Source organism: Poecilia mexicana, unplaced genomic scaffold, assembly GCF_051168715.1.
Source record: "Poecilia mexicana isolate PSO_F unplaced genomic scaffold, ASM5116871v1 scaffold_19, whole genome shotgun sequence".
Lineage (NCBI taxonomy): Eukaryota > Metazoa > Chordata > Actinopteri > Cyprinodontiformes > Poeciliidae > Poecilia > Poecilia mexicana.
In genome coordinates, this window is record NW_028263388.1 from 26,698,717 (window position 1) to 26,710,081 (window position 11,365).

Genomic DNA, 11,365 nt, shown 5'->3' on the forward strand with positions numbered 1-11,365 from the left:
AGGGTTAAATATACATGGACTGAAACACAATCATGTGTGTACAGCATGAAAAGCAGAGGGCTCAACACACAGCCCTGGGGAGAGCTTGTGCTGATGTCAATGGCTGAAGAAGTATGGGGGCCCATTCTGACTCTTTGCTTGCGATCTGTCAGGAAGTCCTGGACAGCAACAGGTGGAAGAGGGAATTCCCAGGTCTGCCAGATTATGTACTTATCTGTCAGGGAGAATGGTATTGAATGCAGAGCTGAAATTAATAAAGAGGATGCGTGCATAGGTATCTCGGTGCGCCAGGTGGGACAAGACAGCATGCAGGACAGTGGCAACAGCATCTTCAGTTGAAAATTGCATTTATATGTGTTTTGGCTATGTTAAAGGGTAGAGTGTAATGTAAAGTGTGCTACATTTCTGAGGGAACCTCAAATTTTTATAAGGGGAGCAGCTGGTTCAGCTAACTAACAGGAAGTCAGTGCTACATGGATTAATGTGTGAAATAAGCTATTGATGATTTCCTGTCCTCTGACCTCTTGCAGGTCCTTCAATAACAGCTTAGACTACAAGTTTCCTGGCCACAGGAAGCTGCACAGTCCTCATTCAGTAACCATGGTGTAGAGCAGAGGTCCCCACTGCCGCAGCATGTTGTAGGTGTTCCCCTGCTGCTGCACACCTGGCTCAAATGAATGAGTGATTAACTAGCAATTTATGCTGAGGAAGTAATGCAATCTGAATCAGTTGTGCTGGAGTGGGGAAACATATAATCCATGCAGGACGGTGGGCCCTGCGGACCAGGGTGGGGGACAAGTGGTGTGTAGCCCTGGGTGGAAAATCTGAGCTCAGTAGCACCTGTCTGTGTCTGTCCTGCCTAATGATTTTTTCTTTCTTTTTTTACTTTCCCACAGGATGAAGAAAATGATCATTTACCAGGAAAAGGTGAGTGTTTTATGTCCTGTTACTTTAAACAGCAGCGACTTTATTGGGTATTAAGATCTGTTTTATATAATAATGACTAACATTATTATATAATCACTGTTTCTTTTTCCATCTCAACATTCTCAGGGTCTGATTAAATCTGGTGTGAATAAACTTCTGGGTCAAAATAACTACATCTGTTTCTGTAAATAAGCCCAGGTTAAGCTCCTTATTTGTATTCCCTTTTGGCGTTTGTTGCCTTTATTTTGTTTTGTTTTGTGTTGACTTGGTTGACTTGTGTATGGTTGACTTCCGGTTTTTGATTTGATGCTTTTATTTTGATGAGAGAACTTCCGCTATTTATGTTGTGCAGCAGCAGCTTAGCAACAGAAGGAACGGAAGACAAGTTGCAACAGTGTTATAAAAATGTATCTTATTAGCAGCCCCCTTGATTGAGGCACAAGGTATATTTATTTTGTAAATAAGAATAATTCTAATATTGATTGGTTGGAATTGTGAAATTGCTTTATCAAATAAGGTATAGTTTTTGAATCAGTTATTTTAGTGGTGAACGTTATTTTTAGTTTTCAAACGTTACGGTTATAAGAGCGTGGTTTGTGGTTCTTTTTTTGTGTGTGTTTGTGCTGCAGAGTGAAACTCATGGTTTACTTCCAATAAACCTGGCTGTTCATCAGTAAAGCCACAATCTTCCATTTGGGGGCGTCTGCTACAGTTTCTATTCTGGAACTACACATTGGAGAAATTGCTAGCTCTGTTGCATTGCAGCATGAAAATCTTTTCTTTGCGTCCATCGTAAGGATGAGTTCTTCTGTGTATTCCGGATTCCTCCCACAGTTTAAAAATATTTATATCAGGTCAGTGTTCTCTCTAAATTGCCCCTTGCTATGATATTGTGTTGGTGTATCCGTTTGGGTAACATTTTATTTGAAGGGGAGGTGAATAAGACTGACATGACACTGTCATAACACCTGTCATGAACATGAATAAGCCTTCATCAATATTTATGACTATTGTCATAAAGTGTCATTCGGTAAATTATGACACTTTTAATACAAAGTTGACATTATTCAAATTGTCTTTGTTATGACAACTTGACATTAGCCAAGAAATCATTACTGATATAAATTTGTTATAAAAGTTTTACTGATTGCACTTTAAAAATGAGGTAACTTTATGTTATTAAAGGTAAAGTTTAAACAGTAATGATTTATTGGTTAATGTCAAGTTGTCATAACAAAGACATTTTGAATAATGTCAACTTTGTATTAAAAGTGTCATAATTTACCAAATGACGCTTTATGACAACAGTCATAAATATTCATGAAGGCTTATTCATGTTTATGACAGGTGTTATGTCATGTTTATGACAGTGTCTAAACATTTAGACACTGTCTAGACTAAGCATTTACAACAGGCTATGCTAGCTGCAGAATAGCACAGAGCGAGGGGGAGGAAGGTTGAGCCACACGCGATTGTGATTGACAGCACTAAATCTCTCCTGCCACTGACTTGTTGTTTCTAGAGAAAGCAGAGGAAATACATTTTTCACAGATTACCTCTCATACCATAATGACACAACATAATGACAGTTTTAACAAATATGTGGAAAAAATATATTTATATAAAAGTGACATACTGCAGCCTGCAGCTTTAATTTCACCTAGGAGAGGACAGGTCAGGAGGGATGTGGGTTAGAGCTGCTGCTGAATGACTCATATGTTAAGTGGTAAAAGGTACAGGGACAAGTTAAATATATGAATATGTTGGTAATTTTTTAAAAATTCATTAAATGCTAGTGAAATGGAGGTAATCAGTAGTCTGTAGCTAAGCTAACTATGCTGAATGGTTGATAATCTAATACAGTCTACTCACCTCTCTTGGAGAAAAACTGAGCTATAAATTGACACTCTTGCCTTTTTCTCTCTTTCCCTCTCTTTTTTTTGGAAAACCTGATTTTATAACTTTTCTTAGCAGCATAGTAACTGCCACAATCATTCATGTCTTCCACTATCTGCTGATAACACCGTCACAGTGAAGCGCTCCAAGCAGGAATGAACCGTTTAATGCAGATACGGGGGTTCAGGGTAAATATGGATGTGTGTTTTTTGGTCTGGGAGTGGGAACATTAAATTTTTGCTGCTTAAAACAATCTTCAAAAATACAATATTATTAATTTTGTAATTGACAGGGTCCCGATTTTACTTTATTATTTTTTTCTATGAACAATAAATAAATAATAAATAAATTGTGGAGGGCCCCCTGTTGGTCAGGGTCCCTAGAATTGTCATCACTTTTCCCCCCTATACCGCGCCCCTGGTCATGGCTGCGAAGTGCACCCATTGAGTTTTTACACCAGACAGACGCTCCCCTCTCTTGCAGGTACTGCCTACCCCCGTTAAATTTTTTAAGGGTACGCAGTACCCTACCGTACCTGCATACTTTCACCCCTGGTCCCAGCTGTGGAAATTTCAGCGAACTGCAAGCCAAGAGATCAGAGAAGGAACTGGACTGGTTGAGAACGTCAGATACACATACATGGACAGATTTGAGTATAAATACGCCCCGCTCTCTGGACACTCCAGCATTTGTGTAATGCTGGAGTGTCCAGAACCCTCCAACATTGGCCCAAATAAAGCAGACATAAATGGAGTTTGGTGTGATGATTTGGTTTTGTTATTAGCTACCTTTCACTCCCCAATAATGTCCTTGTTCAAGTTCAGAAGGTTGTGGAGGTTTTAAACACAATGGGCTCAATCAAAGATGGAGAAAATAGATCAAGATGACAGAATGTTAGGTTTACAGTGAATTGTTAGTTGTTTACCTCATTATAACTGTACTACACATCCCATAATTATTCCTGATCATCTGTAGATGTATGCTAAAACAAACCTGCCTTACTGAGTCTTACAAAAGCTATACAAATGTACTTTTCACCATTTTAATGAACACAATTTAACTTTGGTATGTGGGGTTTGCTGTGACCATTTGGGTAAAAGTTTTCTGACCTGAAATATTATATGTCTGTGTTTCTTTAAAGTGGAGAGTCAGCGAGCTTCCTTGGAGCCAATGGACACCATTTTTGTGAAAAGTGTGAAAGAAAATGGCCCTGCACAACAAGCTGGACTGTGTATTGGTAAAATACATGCATGAACTCACTCCAACTAAAGTCTGAAATAAATCTTGAATATTCAAGAATCTGAGAGTTGATTCATAAAATGTTAAGATTGGTTGAAAAAAAATATATAAAATTTTTTTTCAGGAACTCAGTTCAGTAAATCAAGCACATTAATGTACATTAGTTTCATACATAATGTTTTCAAACTTTATTATTTCTGTTATTTTGATTTTCTGCTTATAGTTCAAAACTTAAACTTAGAATATTACTTCAGACTAATGAAAAACATTTTTTAAATCCAGAAATAAAGGTTTAACAAAAATGTTTAATACCTGCTTAAGGCCAAGCCAAGTCAACTTTATTCATAAGCACTTTAAAAACAGCAAAACTGACCAAAGTGCTGAACAAGGTTGTTACTTTTAAAAGGTACTTTTAATCTGACAACGAGCTCCATTGGAATCCCTCTAATTTATTGCATATGATATACTTTTCAGGTCTGCACAGCACTGTTGCCTTGCAGCAAGAAGGTTCTGGGTTCAAATCCCGGCTCGGGATATTTCTGCATGGAGTTTGCATGTTTTCCCTGTGCATATGTATGGGTTCTCTCCTGGTATTCCGGCTTCCTTCCACAGACCTGTCCAGGGTGACCCCGACTCTCGCCCATTGACCTCTGGAGATAGGCACCAGCACCCATCATGACCCCCGTAGGAATAATGAATGGATATACTTTTCAAAATGCAGGTGGTTTTTCCTTAGTTTTAATCAACAGGTTAAAAGTGATTGACTTTCTAAACAAAAGTACATGTGCTGGTCAAAGAGTTTAAATATCATGGAAAAGTCAGTTTAAATCAGTAATCCCATTCAATAAGTAAAATTTGTGTATTATATTCATTCATTACATACAGACTGATATGTTTCAAATGTTTAGTGTTGATTATTACTGAGGACTAATGTAAACTTCAAATTCAGTATCAGAAAGCTAGAATATTGGGAAAAGTTTCAATATTGAAAACCCCTGGTGCCACACACTAATCAGCTATTTAACTCAAAACACCTGCAAAGGCTTTTAAATGGTCTCTCAGTCCAATTCTGCAAGCTACAAAATCATGGGGATGACTGCTGACCTGACAGTTGTCCAAAAAAATGATCTTTGACACTTTGCACAAGAGGGCAAGACACAAACATCATTACCAGTACTAAAGAAGCTGGCTGTGCACAGAGTTTTGTGTTCAAGCACATTCATAGAGAGGTGAAGGGGAAGAAAAGATGTGGTAGGAAAAAAAATAGACAAGCAATCGGCATAACCGCACCCTGTAGGGGATTGTGAAACAAAACCCATTCAAAAATGTTAGGGAGATTCACAAAGAGCGGACTGCAGCTGGAGTTGGTGCTTCAAAAACCACCACCCACAGATATATATACAAGACAAGGATTTCAGCTGCTGCATTCTTTATGTCAAGTCACTCTTGAACAAGAGATGGCATCAGAAGCATCTTGTCTGGCTAAAGGGAAATAGAATTGAACTGGTGCTGAGTGATCCAAAATTATGCTCTCTGATGAAAGTAAATTTTGTATTTCCTTTGGAAATCAAGGACCCAGAGTCTGGAGGAAGAGAGGAGAGGCACAGAATCCATGTTGCTTGAGTTCCAGTCTAAAGTTTCCACAGTCAGTGATGGTTTGGGTTGCCATGTCATCTGCTGGTGTCGGTTCACTGTGTTTTCTGAGGTTAATGGTAAATGCAGCCATCTTCCAGGAAGTTTTAGAGCACTTCACGCTTCTTGCTGCTGACTAACGTTATGGAGATGCAGATTTAATTTTTCAACAGGACTTGGCACCTCCACGCAGTGCCAAAGCATGAGTACTTGGTTTAAGGTCCATGGTATCCCTGTTCTTAATTGGCCAGCAAACTCACCTGACCTTAACTTAATAGAAATCTGTGGCGTATCGTGAAGAGGAAGGTTCTGCCTAGAAATAGTCGAGCTCATCTCAACGGATGGCTCTAGTTCTGGAACCAATCACCTTGAGAGGGGCTGGACATACTTCCACTTTGGAGTTGCCCGCGGTAAGAGGCGCCGGGCAGGAGTGGGCATACTTTTTGCCCCCCATCTCGGCATCTGTACGTTGGGGTTTACCCCGGTGAACGAGAGGGTAGCCTCCCTCCACCTGCGGGTGGGGGGAAAGGTTCTGACTGTTGTTTGTGCTTACTGGCAGAACAACAGTTCAGATTACCCACCCTTCTTGGAGTCCTTAGAGGGGGTACTGGAGAGTGCCCCTCCTGGGGACTCCCTTGTTCTGCTGGGGGACTTCAATGCTCACGTGGGCAATGACAGTGAGACCTTGAGTGGCGTGGTTGGGAGGAACGGCCCCCCTGATCTGAACTCGAGTGGTGTTCTGTTGTTGGACTTCTGTGCTCATCATGGATTGTCCATAACAAACACCATGGTCAGGCATAATGGTCTCCATATGTGCACTTGGCACCAGGACACCCTAGGCCGCAGTTCGATAATCAATTTTGTCATCGTTTCATCGGACCTGCGGCCGTATGTCTTGAACACTCGGATGAAGAGAGGTGCGGAACTGTCCACTGACCACTACCTGGTGGTGAGTTGGCTCTGGTGGTGGGGGAGGATGCCAGTCAGACCTGGCAGGCCCAAACGTGTAGTGAGGGTCTGCTGGGAACATCTGGTGGAGTCCCCTGTGAGTCGGAGCTTTAACTCCCATCTCCGGCAGAACTTTGAACACCTTCCGGGGGATGTGGGGGACATTGAGACTGAGTGGACCATGTTCCGTACCTCCATTGCTGAGGTGGCTTATTGGAGTTGCGGCCCCAAGGTTGTCGGTGCCTGTCACGGCAGCAACCCTTGAACCCGTTTGGTGGACACCTTCGGTGAGGGATTCTGTCAGGCTGAAGAAGGAGTCCTATCGGGCCTTTTTGGCCTGTGGGACTCCAGAAGCAGCTGATGGGTACCAGCAGGCAAAGCGGCTCGGGTGGTTGCTGAGGCAAAAACTCGGGCGTGGGAGGAGTGTGGAGAGACCATGGAGAAAGACTTCCGCATGTCTTCAAGGTGATTCTGGTCCACCATCCTGTGTCTCAGGAGGGGGAAGCAGTACAGCACCAACACTGTTTACAGTGCGGATGGTGTGCTGCTGACCTCGACTCAGGATGTTGTGGGCCGGTGGGCGGAATACTTCGAAGACCTCCTCAATCCCACCAACATGCCTCCATTGAGGAAGCTGAGCCTGGAGACTCTGGGTCGGACTCTCCAATCTCTGGGGACGAGGTCACCGAGGTGGTTAAAAAGCTCCTCAGTGGCAGGGCTCTGGGGGTGGATGAGATCCGCCTGGAGTTCCTTAAGGCTCTGAATGTTGCAGGGTTGTGTTGGTTGACACGACTCTGCAATATCGCATGGACATCGGGGGCAGCCGGGATGAGGATCAGTGCCTCCAAATCCGAGGCCATGGTCTTGAGCCGGAAAAGGGTAGAGTGCCTTCTCCAGGCCGGGTTGGGGGGTTTGCTGCCCCAAGTGGAGGAGTTTAAGTATCTTGGGATCTTGTTCATGAATGAGGGAAGAAGGGAGGGGGAGATCAACAGACGGATTGGCGCAGCATCTGCCGTGAAGCGGGTGCTTCACGGCAGACCAGCCGACCAGTCTGTTTTGGTGAAGAGAGAGCTGAGTCAAAAAACAAAGCTCTCGATTTACCAGTCGATCTACGTTCCCACCCTCATCTATGGTCATGAGCTTTGGGTCATGACCGAAAGAATGAGATCACAGCTACAAGCGGCCGAAATGGGTTTCCTCCGCCCAGCCACCCTCCGCAGGGTGGCTGGGCTCTCCCTTAGAGATAGGGTGAGGAGCTCGGTCATCCGGGAGGGACTCAGAGTAGAGCCGCTGCTCCTTCACGTCGAGAGTCCTCTAAATAGGGCTTGGGCATCTGGTCAGGATGCCTCCTGGACGCCTCCCCAGTAAGGTGTTCCGGGCACGTCTCACAGGGAGGAGGCCCCGGGGAAGACCCAGGACACGCTGGAGGGACATTGTTTCTCGGTTGGCCTGGGAATGCCTTGGGGTTCCCCTGTAGGGGCAGGAAGAAGTGGCTGGGGAGAGGGAAGTCTGGGCCTCCCTTTTGAAGCTGCTGTCCCCGCGACCCGACCCCGGATGAAGCAGAATAAAAGAATAAAATGGATGGATGCATTTGGGGTTTTCATTAGTTGTGAGTTATAATCACCAACATTAAAAGAAAAAAACATTTGAAATATCTGTCTTTGTGTAACGAATGAATAATTTATAAGTTTAACTTTTTGAATGGAATTACTGATTTAAATCAACTTTTTCATGATATTCTAATTTTTTGACCAGCGCCTGTATGTATTAACATCATCACATTTACAATATGGTGAAGGACCAAGCAAGAAAAACTGGAAACCAGATGGCCAACAGAGTAGGTTGGCCATCTGCAAACAGAAGCTTGCTTGGTCCTTCAATGGTGGTAGCCTGGGTGTGTTTTCTTTAAGAATGCAAATCCATGGCAGTTGACAATGTTAAATCTATGAAGGAAACCAACAATGCCACCTGGAATTACACTTCAGGAAATCTAAATGGTAAAAAAAACTCACAGATAAGAAGGACAAAATTCAAATAAATTCTACATTTATTCAGGAGTGAAGCAGTTCCAAAGACAGTTAAAAGTATTTATTTTTAAATTGCAATATCCTAGGATAGAAAATAGTTAAGACAGAATTCATTAAAACAATTTTGAAACAGTATTTTGGCTGACGTTAAAATATTTTACATCAGGGGAAAACTGAGGCTTTTCTTATTTCCTTAATTTTGGGAGATCGGTGATCAGCCAATACTTACACGTGAAGCCTATCTTCCATCCATCCATTCATCTATTTTCTATACACCCTTGTCCCTTAGTGGGGTAGAGAGGGTTGCTGGTGCCTATCTCCAGCTAACGTTCTGGGCGAGAGGCAGGGTACACCCTGGACAGATCGCCAGTTTGTCGCAGGTGAAGCCTATCTTATCCAATGATTTTATCTTCCTCAGCAAAGATGTGAAAATCAGCCACAGAACTCTATTGTTCTGCTGTGAGAGAGTCTGACTGACAGACCCACCAAACCCATGTCTGCACATTCACAGTTAACAGTAGACACGCCACTGTTTCTAACTCGGCAACTTTTTTGCTACATTAGTAATATTTCAGACAAAAAAAAATGTATTGGCCAAAATCAGAATTGGCAGATTAGAAGAGCTGTAATTCAGGGTTCCCCCAGAAAATCTGCTAAGCCTGGTAGGGAAGTTCACCAGCAGTCCATTGTTAACATGGACTGCTGGTGAATGTTAACAGTTGTTAAGAATGTTAACAATTACAAAACTTCAGAGGTGCATGATCAAGCATCATATGTTCAATGTGTTATCTATGAACCTAGCTTAATCTGTCTTTACTATTCCTGTCAGTGGTATATAAAAACCCTGTTTAAAATAAACAAACAGCACTTAGCCTGGCGATGTGGCAAGTAAAGCCTGGTGGTCCGCCGGGCTGATGATACACTAGAGGAAACCCAGGGTCATCTTAGGGTCATTAATACAAACAAAAAGAATATACAATATAATGATCAAATGAGAAAAACAAAGCAACAGCATTAGTCATATATTCTATCTAAAGCCACAGTTTGTAGTTTACTGTGTTAGTAATGTGGAAACAGTAACAAATTTTCAGTTTTCTCACTTTTCCACCAGATATTCATGTTCAACCCTTCTTTGTTTGTGTGCTTGTGGGTTCTCCAGGAGACCGACTGGTGAAGGTTAATGGTGAGAGCATTCTGGGGAAAACCTATTCTCAGGTTATCACACTCATCCAAAACAGGTGTGGATCTCGTGTTAAGGTTTTGATGTGCGTTCTCATTTCTATTCTGATTGCTGTTTTTCATGTTTTCATTCAGTGAGAACCTTTTGGAGCTCACTATTATGCCAAAAAATGAGGATGTGTTGCAATTGGTAAGTGTGAGTATTGCCTTTCTATTTTCTGCCTTGATTTCCTTCCACCCTCTGAATGTGTGTGAAGCCATCAGTTAGCACAGCTGAAGGAAAAACTGGATTCATTCAACAATAGCCAGTGTGTGTTTAGCAACATAACTGTTCGGATAAAGTGGAGTAAAAGTGACAAGAATGCCTTTTAATTATTATTTTTTTCTACAATGTGGAGTTTTTATTCTATCTTTATTAATTTCTGTGGCTATTATTTTTTTTACTGTCCACTTTCTGCCATGAAAACTAAATTTTCCACTTGTGGGAGTTTGGCTATAATAAAGGATTATCTTATCAGAAATCCGTAAACAAAGACTGCCGATAATCAAATTTATAATTATTCTTTAACTTCAACATTAAGCAGACAACACATTTTACAGTTAACATATTAAATCAGAATTAATACACTCAAGGATAAAAAAAAAGATAGGCCCCATTTCTTCATTTTGCCTAAAAATATAAAGAATAGAGTAATGTGTTCAGTCTTAAGGATGGTAGTTGAGGAAGTAAACATTCTCACGCACTTCATCCGAAGCCAAACAGCTGATGGACGGTCACATGGTTTCAGATTTGTATTTGCTCACACATTTCATACTCCGCCCAGCTCACCTGACACCCCTCCCACAAATATGCCACACCCCTACCTTCAGGGATTCCCCTCTGTCTAAGGTTACCACCTTTCAGAAATTAAAATAAGGGACCAGTCCCTATATATGTAAAGTGGGGAGAGGGGGTTTGGCCCCTATGTATGTAAAGCGGGAGCGGAGGGGATGGAGGGGCGGGGACCGCAGTGGCAGCGTGTCGGTTAGTGTGTGTTACCCACAAAGCAGTTGGGCACAATATCGCAACACCAACACCGTGAGTCAAACAATGACTGGGGCAGCCTATAATATAATGTACTCAGGACCACCTCTTTAATGTTACACATACATATTTTTTTGTAGAATACAGAACAAGTCCCGTATCGGGACGCTACATTTAAAGGCTAATTATGTGACGGTTCCATATTTTACAGGATGGGTGGCAACCCTACCTTATACATTGCAAATGGTATTTTTATTATAGTTCATCGTGTTTTTCACGTCTCCTTATTTCTTTTGTTCCTCCTATGATTGATGGAGATGTATAGATTTAATTTATAATGTATGAAAGTATTGTTTATGTCATTTAATTAGCTCTACATCCTTATGACAATGAAAAAATATGGTATTTTATAAGATGATTTATCTTTTACGGTGCCAGTAATGCCAGAATTAATAGTAAATAATAAAGACATTGTGGTATTGTGATTTAATAA

General features: G+C 41.8%; 1 long non-coding RNA gene across 1 annotated transcript; it reads left to right on the forward strand.

Moving 5' to 3' along the window:
• The first annotated feature begins 436 nt into the window (after positions 1 to 436).
• LOC106912022 (uncharacterized) lies at positions 437 to 10,054 on the forward strand. The gene is made up of 3 exons (XR_015766364.1): positions 437 to 927; positions 3,965 to 4,060; positions 9,829 to 10,054. It is a non-coding gene; the product is annotated as an uncharacterized LOC106912022 (long non-coding RNA).
• The last annotated feature ends 1,311 nt before the right edge of the window (positions 10,055 to 11,365 follow it).